Here is a 9019-nt window from a genome sequence, read left to right as displayed (position 1 = left end):
AAATGAAAAACAAATTGAGAGATAGAGAGAAAGAAGTAACATTTTGTGTGTGAGAAAATTATGAAAATGTCAAATTTATAGTAAGATGTTGAGAATAAAAAGAGTTAAAATAAAAGAAGATAAAGAAGGTAGAGAAATAATGATATCAAGGTAGAAATTAGAAAGTAATGGGAAGATGAAGAGATAAAAGGGAGGGAGTGTTTTAGAAAATTAATAATAAAAATAATGGTTAAAAGACATTTTAATTTTTAAATAATAGAGTTTTAAGTCATTTTAAATGAGAAAATGTTTAAAAATATATATAAGAAATTTTTTTTAAAAAAAAAAGGGTAATATCGTGACCAGTGATGTGGCTCAATTCAGCAATTGAAGCGTAGTCAAAAAAAAAAAAAAAAAAAAAAAATATATATATATATATATATATATATATATATATATATATCTGATCCATCTTCTCCAGCTCCTCCAAGCACCAATCCGAAGTAGCGTAGTTTTTTCTTTATCAAGAACACGTACCACAACTGCAATCCTTGATGTCTCAATTGCCTTCAACAACTCAGGCCCGTTAATGTCATCTTTATAGGCATTAATCCTTTTAAAGTAAAAAACGGCAAAAGAGATGGCTTGTAAAGTTTGTGCAGGTATCTGATTCTGCCCCACGAAAACTAGTACTAACGAAGACATCATCATATTCATATATCTATCGGGGTTGATTAAAACAAAAAAAACAAAAAAAGAGTCATGGTTGCAACACACAAATCGAATTGAGGTAGTAACATTGCGCTGCCCTAAACTAAAGTGCGTGCAAAGGAACAAGAACCGGTTCTCTTTTTTTCGCTTTCCAATTTCTGTCTCTTCTTTCTTTTTTCAGTCCTGTACAAGTACAAGTTTTCCACAAAGTAGAGATTGACTTTTTTGGATGAAGGAAGATACCAGGAAAAAAAATTGCCATGAAAACGCAAGACGATTGGGTCTTGTTAAAGGTGTTCTATTTATTTACTGTAAATGTACGTGCAATGGAGCTAGCTAGATGACCGACTTTATTTGATGATTCACCAATTTTTTTCTGAATTCATTAGAGTGGGCCTTATTGATTTGTTTTCGAGCTGATACCTAGAATTAGTCCTGACTTAGAGTCATGATTTTGATTTTTCTTATACAATATAAACCATAGGAAATTTGTGGGTTGCATTCATTTTGTACCTTGCGAAGACATGTTTCATATATAAGGTTGAGTTCCGACAGTAATGCCACATTTGAAATTTATGTTCGCAACATTACATCATGATGTTACACTGGAATCTCTGTTACCATGAAAAATATCATAATAGCTTATGTTAAGGTTGTCTCACTCTCGGTCAATTCAAAGTGCTTTGTGTAACATCCTTATAGCTGTAGCTTACAAATTGAGCAATCTGAGCGTTTATGTTTCCTGAATTCCAATTGACATGCGAGCTAAAAGTGAAGCTCTTTTCACAATCACCTATTACAGATTAAGAAATTTTTGTTTTATAAATATTATGAATTAAGAAAATTTATTTCAAAATATTGTTGCGTTGTCTATGTCCTCCAAAATTAAATTTTATGTATTAAATACTGTAGCTCCAAATACTTAGTAAATTAACTAGATTATAGCTTTTTTTTGTTCAGATTACGATCAATCCCTCAATTTTATGGATCATTGATCCAGCTCTGTCGTCCATGTCCTGATTTAGTGATTTATGAGTATTGGGAGACCATGTGCATTCTGTATATATGTTGCCTGAATATAAAATCTACAAGTTTGTTATGTTGAATTCATGTGATATCTCTGAAATACACTATATGGAAAGCTGGCATTAACCTTCACTAGGTTAGGAATGCCAAGTAGTGGGTTAAGACAAAGGAACTGCATAGAAGACGTCAACAGGAAGAGGAAGAAGAGGTAAAAGAAAGGTTGAAGAGAATTGTTAAATTGGCATACGCTTGAAAGGGTATCCAGAAAAAGATGTCAGAAAATTACAGAGACTAGTTTCAAGCTTCATCAGAGCGGCTGAAGAAGTGGTACTGTGGTAGAGGTAATTAGAATATACATTATCAAAGCCATGACCTCATAAATGGCATATTCTGTCAAGTGATTGAGGCGTTAAAATTATGAGAATGTGTTCATTTCTAAAAACTGGTTTTCTACACATACAGGTTGATAAAAATCCTTCTGAAAAGTAAAAGCCCTTTCTGTTTTCTTATTTTGGCTTCTTTTTGTTTCATTACTAAGCAAATATTTATGTCTTATATCTAATGACATCCCATTTCATTGCTGTCCATCATCATACATCCTTTGTAGCATGTAGCATTTTGAGTGGTAATCTAAGTCAAACTGTTCTTTTAGGATAATTGTAACTATTGATTAACTGTCCTATATGCTGGAAATTGAGGAAGCTTCTGAGAAAGGATAACTCAGTGAACTTGTTCTAATGGTCATATGCAATCGCATTGATCCTGCTAGACATGATTTAAGTTGGTCTTTTGTCATCTATAAATTTTGTGTGGCATCTTTTCTTCTAATTCAATGTTGTAGTGTAATGTTTTGCAAACATTTTTTTAGTGTGCCAATGTAAATGCTTGCAATCACTAATTACTGTAATGTTGATGGTCGCCATCATAAATTTTTCTGTATGTGTAGGAGTGCATATGATTTTCAGCATCAGTTCATAACTCTCAAAGATTTGTACTAAATACCTATACTACCACCTTTAAAATATAATAAAATTAATATATTTTTTTTTATACACAGAGTTTGAAGAAAACAATATGTATGAATCTGGAATTTATGAGTATAAGATTCTCAATTCAATAAATCTCATGAAAGAAAATCAAATAAGTGAAGAAGTGCTACACAAGACAGAATATATTACTTGAGTCTTTTAAAGTAATAAAGTTTAAACTATAGAAGCTGGTAAGTTTAGCTATTTCTAATGAGCAAGGCATCCTTATCGATTATGGACTCTGATGACCAAAGTTACTCTCAATTGCATATTGCTTATGATTATTTTGAGAAAGAGAGAGTTAAAGGTCTTCTTCTAGGAGGTTTCTCTCACTTACAAAAGAATAAGGTATCAAACAAACAGAGAAATAAAAGAATGTTGAACCTTCAATTTCAATCTGATATCCAACACAATAACTGTAACTCTGGGAACTTCGTGCTCATATTGGTCATGGGATGAGAACAGGAATTGAAATCTATGATATCTAATCTCTCATTGTTCCTCAGTACCTCAGTGGTAAAGCTGTTGGCTGTTAATTGACTGGTCATAGCAGCTCAATAACCTTTTGAATATGCATGATGGGTTGATGATGAAGGCTGGCTGAAGGAATGCCAAAAATGCACGGTTGATGCCTTTCCAAGATCCATTTAGCGTTCTTGTTCCAGCAAGATTTGAAATTAACAAGATATGCTTCAGATATCCAATTATATGTCCTATGGCTTTAGTTGAACTGCATGATAGCCACAACTAACATGTTTCTTGTAGAACTCAATGATCTTTTGTTTTGTAACAACGCCCCCCCCCCCCCCCCCCCCCCCCCCCACCTTTTTTTTTCTTGAATATCTGGATTTTAGGCTTTAGTCTCACCTCTACATATGATATTAAGTTTTAGTGTAAACTCTGCGGTGCCTTTTTTATTTTATTCTCCAATATCTTCTGCAAATCAAGTTAATGGGACTATGCACTTTGGCTTCCTCTTGATTTGTTTTTGGAAGAAGCTATGGATAAATCACAACAGGCCTCAATTAGTGCTGTTGAAATTTTAACTGGTAGGAGTGAATTCTTGTTCTTGTATATCAGTGCTTCAGTCTTGATTACTGTAGTATATTATACTTTAGTTAGACTAGCAGTATTATTGAACTAGAATTATTGTTGCAGGTTTAGTAAAGGTTCGGCAGGCATAATGGTACCACATGGCCCAATACATTTTTAGGTTTATGGGTTGCAGCTCTACCGTTGGAGCAGATTTGTAAAAAAATCATGCCTATCTTTTTTTTTAGATAGTTTCAACATATGGCGTCCGCTCCTGATAATAGTTTTTTATTATTAGACCAAGACACCAATCAGTTTTTGGTATAGGCGGGAATAGAACCTCAGATCTCTTATACAACCATTAAAGACTTTACTAGCTGAGCTAACTGGAACCCACAAAAATCATGCTTACCTTTAACCATTAATTTAATCTTTTATTGGAAATAAAATTATTAAGGGGAGTGACCAAAAAAAAAAAACACTAATTAAAGTCTCCTCTTCTTCTTTTTATTTTTTTTTTTTGGGCAGGGAAGAGGGGGTAGGGGGTAGGGGTTATACTCTCCACATGGCTTCTACATAAGTTGCTTAAATTTGAAAAGAAAAAAAAAACAATTATCCAACTTCAAGCCATTATAATATCTTAATCAAATTCGCCTAGTTATTGGAAAATTTATTGGTTTTGAATATATGATTCCTCTGTAAGAAATTAAAAATTCTTATAGTCTAGTAGTCTAATTCGTGGTATAACTAATAATTGAAATATGAATGGAGGATGAGCAAGAAACCTGATTACTTATTAAGCAAAGGAAAATGTTGAGAACTGATAACATTGGCTATTTAAAGGGCTTGTATTCTATTTCCATTCTTACTTTTTCCTGTCTATCTTCCATGCAAATATATTTATCTAGTTGCAGCTCCTCCCTTTATATTCCTGATGGATCTTGATATTTGTCTTTTCTGGTATTCTTGTGTGTGGTTTCTTATACTAAAAGTGCTACACACAAAACATTTTTATTATACTTTCGCAACAAATTATAGGTGTCATATTCATGACAAAAGAAATTGTCTCCCTGAGTATGTATTTCGAATTTAACTTCTCCCTAGATTTTAATTTAGGGCCAAATTCATGTAATGTCGTAGTTATTTTCAATAAAATGTATATTTCATTCATATCAATAAAAATGATGTTTTATTTATATGCTTTTCTTCTTCTTCCATTTAATAAAATAAATGGGATTGTTGTGACTGGATCTAAGTCATCTAACCATACTAGTGATAGAGATGTTTGGGATTTCTTTGGTGGAGGTGGGGGTAGGTTACGGTTTAGTTTGATTTGTGAAAGAACCGTTTGAACTGGGCTCGGTTTGGTTTTAATTGGAATCGGGTTTGTTTTGGGTTTATCACAAGTCATTTGCTTTTTTATGTGTTAATAATTATGTGTAATTTTTAATATTAAAAACATTTTTTATGTTACCTAAAAAACATCATGTCATTGCTTTGTTAATCACATAGATATGACACTAATGAGATTTAACAAAAAAATACTAATGGTGCTCATTTTTTAAACTTCAATAATCAATAGCGCTCATTTGAAATTTCAAAAATCAAAACCTATCACTCAATAAACTTCAGGTTGAATTCTATAATTTGCCCCCAAAAAATATTAATAGGGAAAAAAAATTCTATATGAATAATCCTCCATATAAATAAGAACACCTTTTAATACAATCCCAAAAAAAAAAAAAAAAAAAAAAAAAAAATCTGACTTTTATAGCAAGGTCAAAAGTGTCAAAAAATACCTTCTTTTTTTTTGTTTTGGGGTGTAGATAGAATTTTAACTTTAAATATTTTATTCAATAAAAAAAAATTGGTGTTTTTTTTTTCCTGTTGAAAGAGGAGACTTTACCCATATATATTCAAAGAGACTTTAGCCTCTCTTTTTTTTTTTTAGGTAAGTCTCCTACGTACCAATTTGGCTGGAATCTCAACACATATATGAAATGTTTGTATTTTAGAATTTAGACCATTGGTTTTTATTAGATGTACGTCTGGAAAAACATTGATTGGGCCGATTTTGATCTCAATAAATTAGTGGTTGGGCCGATTAGCATAACTCTTCTTATGATTTTTATTAGATGCACGGGTGAAAAAATTGGTTGGGCCTTTTTTGTTTTCAAGAAATTAGTGTTTTCAAGAAAAATTAGTTGGGCTGTTTGTACAAGTTGTTTCAAAATATGCCTTTTAAAAACTAACGTTTTTAAATTGTGAGTTTTGAAAACTTCATTTTAAAAACCACAAATAAGTGTTCGGTAAAAATGTGAAAATATGCATTTTCTATTTTTATAGCCATATTAAGCATTTGGATAAGTTGTTTTAAAAATAGCTGTTTTGAGTGTAAATTCCAAAAAATGACTTAATTATTTTTTGAAGGTTATATTGTCATTTTTCCTATGATTAGTGTTTTTTTTTTGTTGAAAATATGTAATTAAGCTTAACAATTACATTAATAATAACAACAATAATGATGTTTTTGTTGTTGAAATTCATGGAGAGAAGTTTATCAAATTTAAAATATTAAAAATAATTCATCAAGAAAAAGATATTAAAATGATTAGGAAAATAATTATATTAAAATGTTAATTGCCAACAATATCAATACTAGACAATCCATTATAATAATAAAAAAGTTCTTATTCGAAAAATTAAAACAAAAACACCAAAACAGAAATAATAAAAATATTGTTTACAACCCACAAATGGATTGAGCTATTTTGTCACGAACAATTTCATCTCCTCATCTTGTATATTTTCAACATTTGCCTATCTACTACTACCTTCTCCACTACTATTGCTTCTTGGTCTGTCCAAGTCATGTTCATCCCAATTGAATCCCTCATCTTCCCTATCATGTTTTCTAATAAAATTATGCAAAACACAAATAGCAACTATAATGTTTCTTTGGTGCTTAATGTCATAAGATGGCATTTGCTTCAAAATTTTCCATTTATTCTTCCACACTCCAAAAGTTCGCTCAATTGTACTTCTAAGTGATGAGTGAACATAATTAAACCTCTCTTCCATGTGATTCCCTCAACCAGCTCGTCAAAAATCTAAAAGATGATACATCTGTCCCTTATAAGGTGGCAAATATCCTTTCCTTAAGGGGTATCCAACATCAACTAGATAATATTTTCCTAGTAAAAGAAAAAAAAAATGTAAGATGTACATAAATAATATCCTTCATACATATTTAATATATAAAAATATTATATATCTGATGGTGGTTTTGGAAAGTTGACAGATTGTCGACGGATAGCATCTAAGAAAATACATGTATCATGTGTTGCACCCTCATATCCAACCATAACAAATGTGAAAAGTAAATCGAAATCGCTTGCTACCATCACACTAAAAGATGTCACACCCTTTCTATTATTATATAGAGCTTTCTTGTCGTCTCCAACAACAACTTGAATATGTGTACCGTCAATGGCATCAATGCAGTCCTAAAATAGAATATAAATTTTATTTACTTAATTAGGAAATAATCCTAACAAATATTAGAAACAAATTAGAATGTATGAAATGAATACCTGAAAGTGTGGCATGTACAATGGATTCTTCTGTATATGTCTTGGAACTACACTAAATGTAGGGTCAAAAGGCTTGAGGATATCCATTGACATTATGTTAAGGCATTCCAGAACTCTATGAAAATGTTTGTGTATAGTCTTACTAGAATGTTAAAATCTTTCTTGAACCATCCTATAACAAGCTCCTTGTCCAAGTATCATTAAACACATACCTATTGACTCTTCGAGCCTAATATGCCTTGTGTGGTGAAGTCCATATGTATGTTGTAAAACATTACACAATTGAAGGAAAACATGTGGCTTCATTCTAAACATTTCATAACATTTCGTTTCATTACCCGTCAAACAATCCATCAACCACATATAGCCAGTTTGTTTAGAATCTCTACAAGGTTGTTTATCCATATATTTCATATAATATGTCACTGCAACATGACATCCAGCAATAGCAAGATCATATAATTTCTCATCATCGTATTCATCGTTTTCCACATCAAAAGAATGATCTTCATCACTATTATCAATATAATCATTGTAATCCATAGGAATAACAACTAAAATATTATAGCAATAAATTAAATAAATCACAATAAATAAAATTATTAAACATTTAAAAAAAATAATAACTAGATAAATCAAAATAAGTATCTATCACACAACAAAAGCCCACAAAAGTATCTACCTAATTGTCATGACTGCCATTAGTTAGTCTATGAAAAAAAACCCCTAAGTAGACTCAAAGACAACTTATCTTAAGAGCACCTTGCAGTGGATGTGTTCTTAAGTAATAAGTACTCTAGGAGCACCTTACTGAAGTATTTCGTACATAGCATTGATATGTGTAATGAAATAGAACTATACACAGAACAATACCACTTAGAACTATACACAGAACAATACCAATGAAATAAAACTACTCAAAGACAAATTTCCTTTCTCTTTACCCTGTGATAATGTAATTAACACTTTAACAGTAGAATTTTCAACAGGTGGTTATGGTGGGGTTGTTGAGACAAATTTTTAATCAATAAAGGGTCACCAATTATTCAGCAAAAAAAAGGGTCACCAATTTGTCTTTAGCTTTTTCCCATAGGAGTGTTCTGAATATAGAGTCTACTGGCAGAACCTTCAAACCCCATCACTTTTTAGACCCAAATTGTATTTAATCCATATGTCTTGTTCCGTAGGCTATGAGTTTTATTTATTTAATGTTTGCCATGTATTTATGTATGCTTTTTAAGTACTGTAGTAGTAGTAGAGCACATATAATTTTTATAGTTTATCCTAAGAAATCAAATTATCCTTAGAAATTTAACAATGTAGCCTATTAGCCTTTTTTTTTTAAAGAAAAATTCTCTCTACACGAAATTTTTTTCACCAAAAAACACAAACTATTCTGGCTGCTGTTAACATGATGTATCTTTTTGATGTTTGCTAGCTAGGTGGTTGGTGCTAAGGATCATAAGAGAATGAGTGACCATATCAATGAATTACAGGATGACATTCTCACCAACAATCTCTCCTCTCTAACTCTTAAGAGATGCTATCAAGGCAAGGTTACTGTCACCTAGATGGAGACATCTTTCAGCACTCATCTCCACTCTTCAGTTTGATCTATTTACCATGTTTGGAATTGAATATGATGAAAAC

At 31.3% G+C, this 9019-nt stretch overlaps 1 pseudogene; it reads right to left on the bottom strand.

Annotated features, from left to right (window-relative positions):
- Positions 1-6519: 6519 nt before the first annotated feature.
- Positions 6520-7912, bottom strand: LOC142613088 (uncharacterized; annotated as a pseudogene).
- Between the last annotated feature and the right edge of the window lie 1107 nt (positions 7913-9019).

The sequence above is a fragment of the Castanea sativa genome, chromosome 10 (assembly GCF_040712315.1).
Source record: "Castanea sativa cultivar Marrone di Chiusa Pesio chromosome 10, ASM4071231v1".
In the NCBI taxonomy this organism is placed as follows: Eukaryota; Viridiplantae; Streptophyta; class Magnoliopsida; order Fagales; family Fagaceae; genus Castanea; species Castanea sativa.
This window is presented reverse-complemented; position numbering and strand designations above follow the sequence as displayed.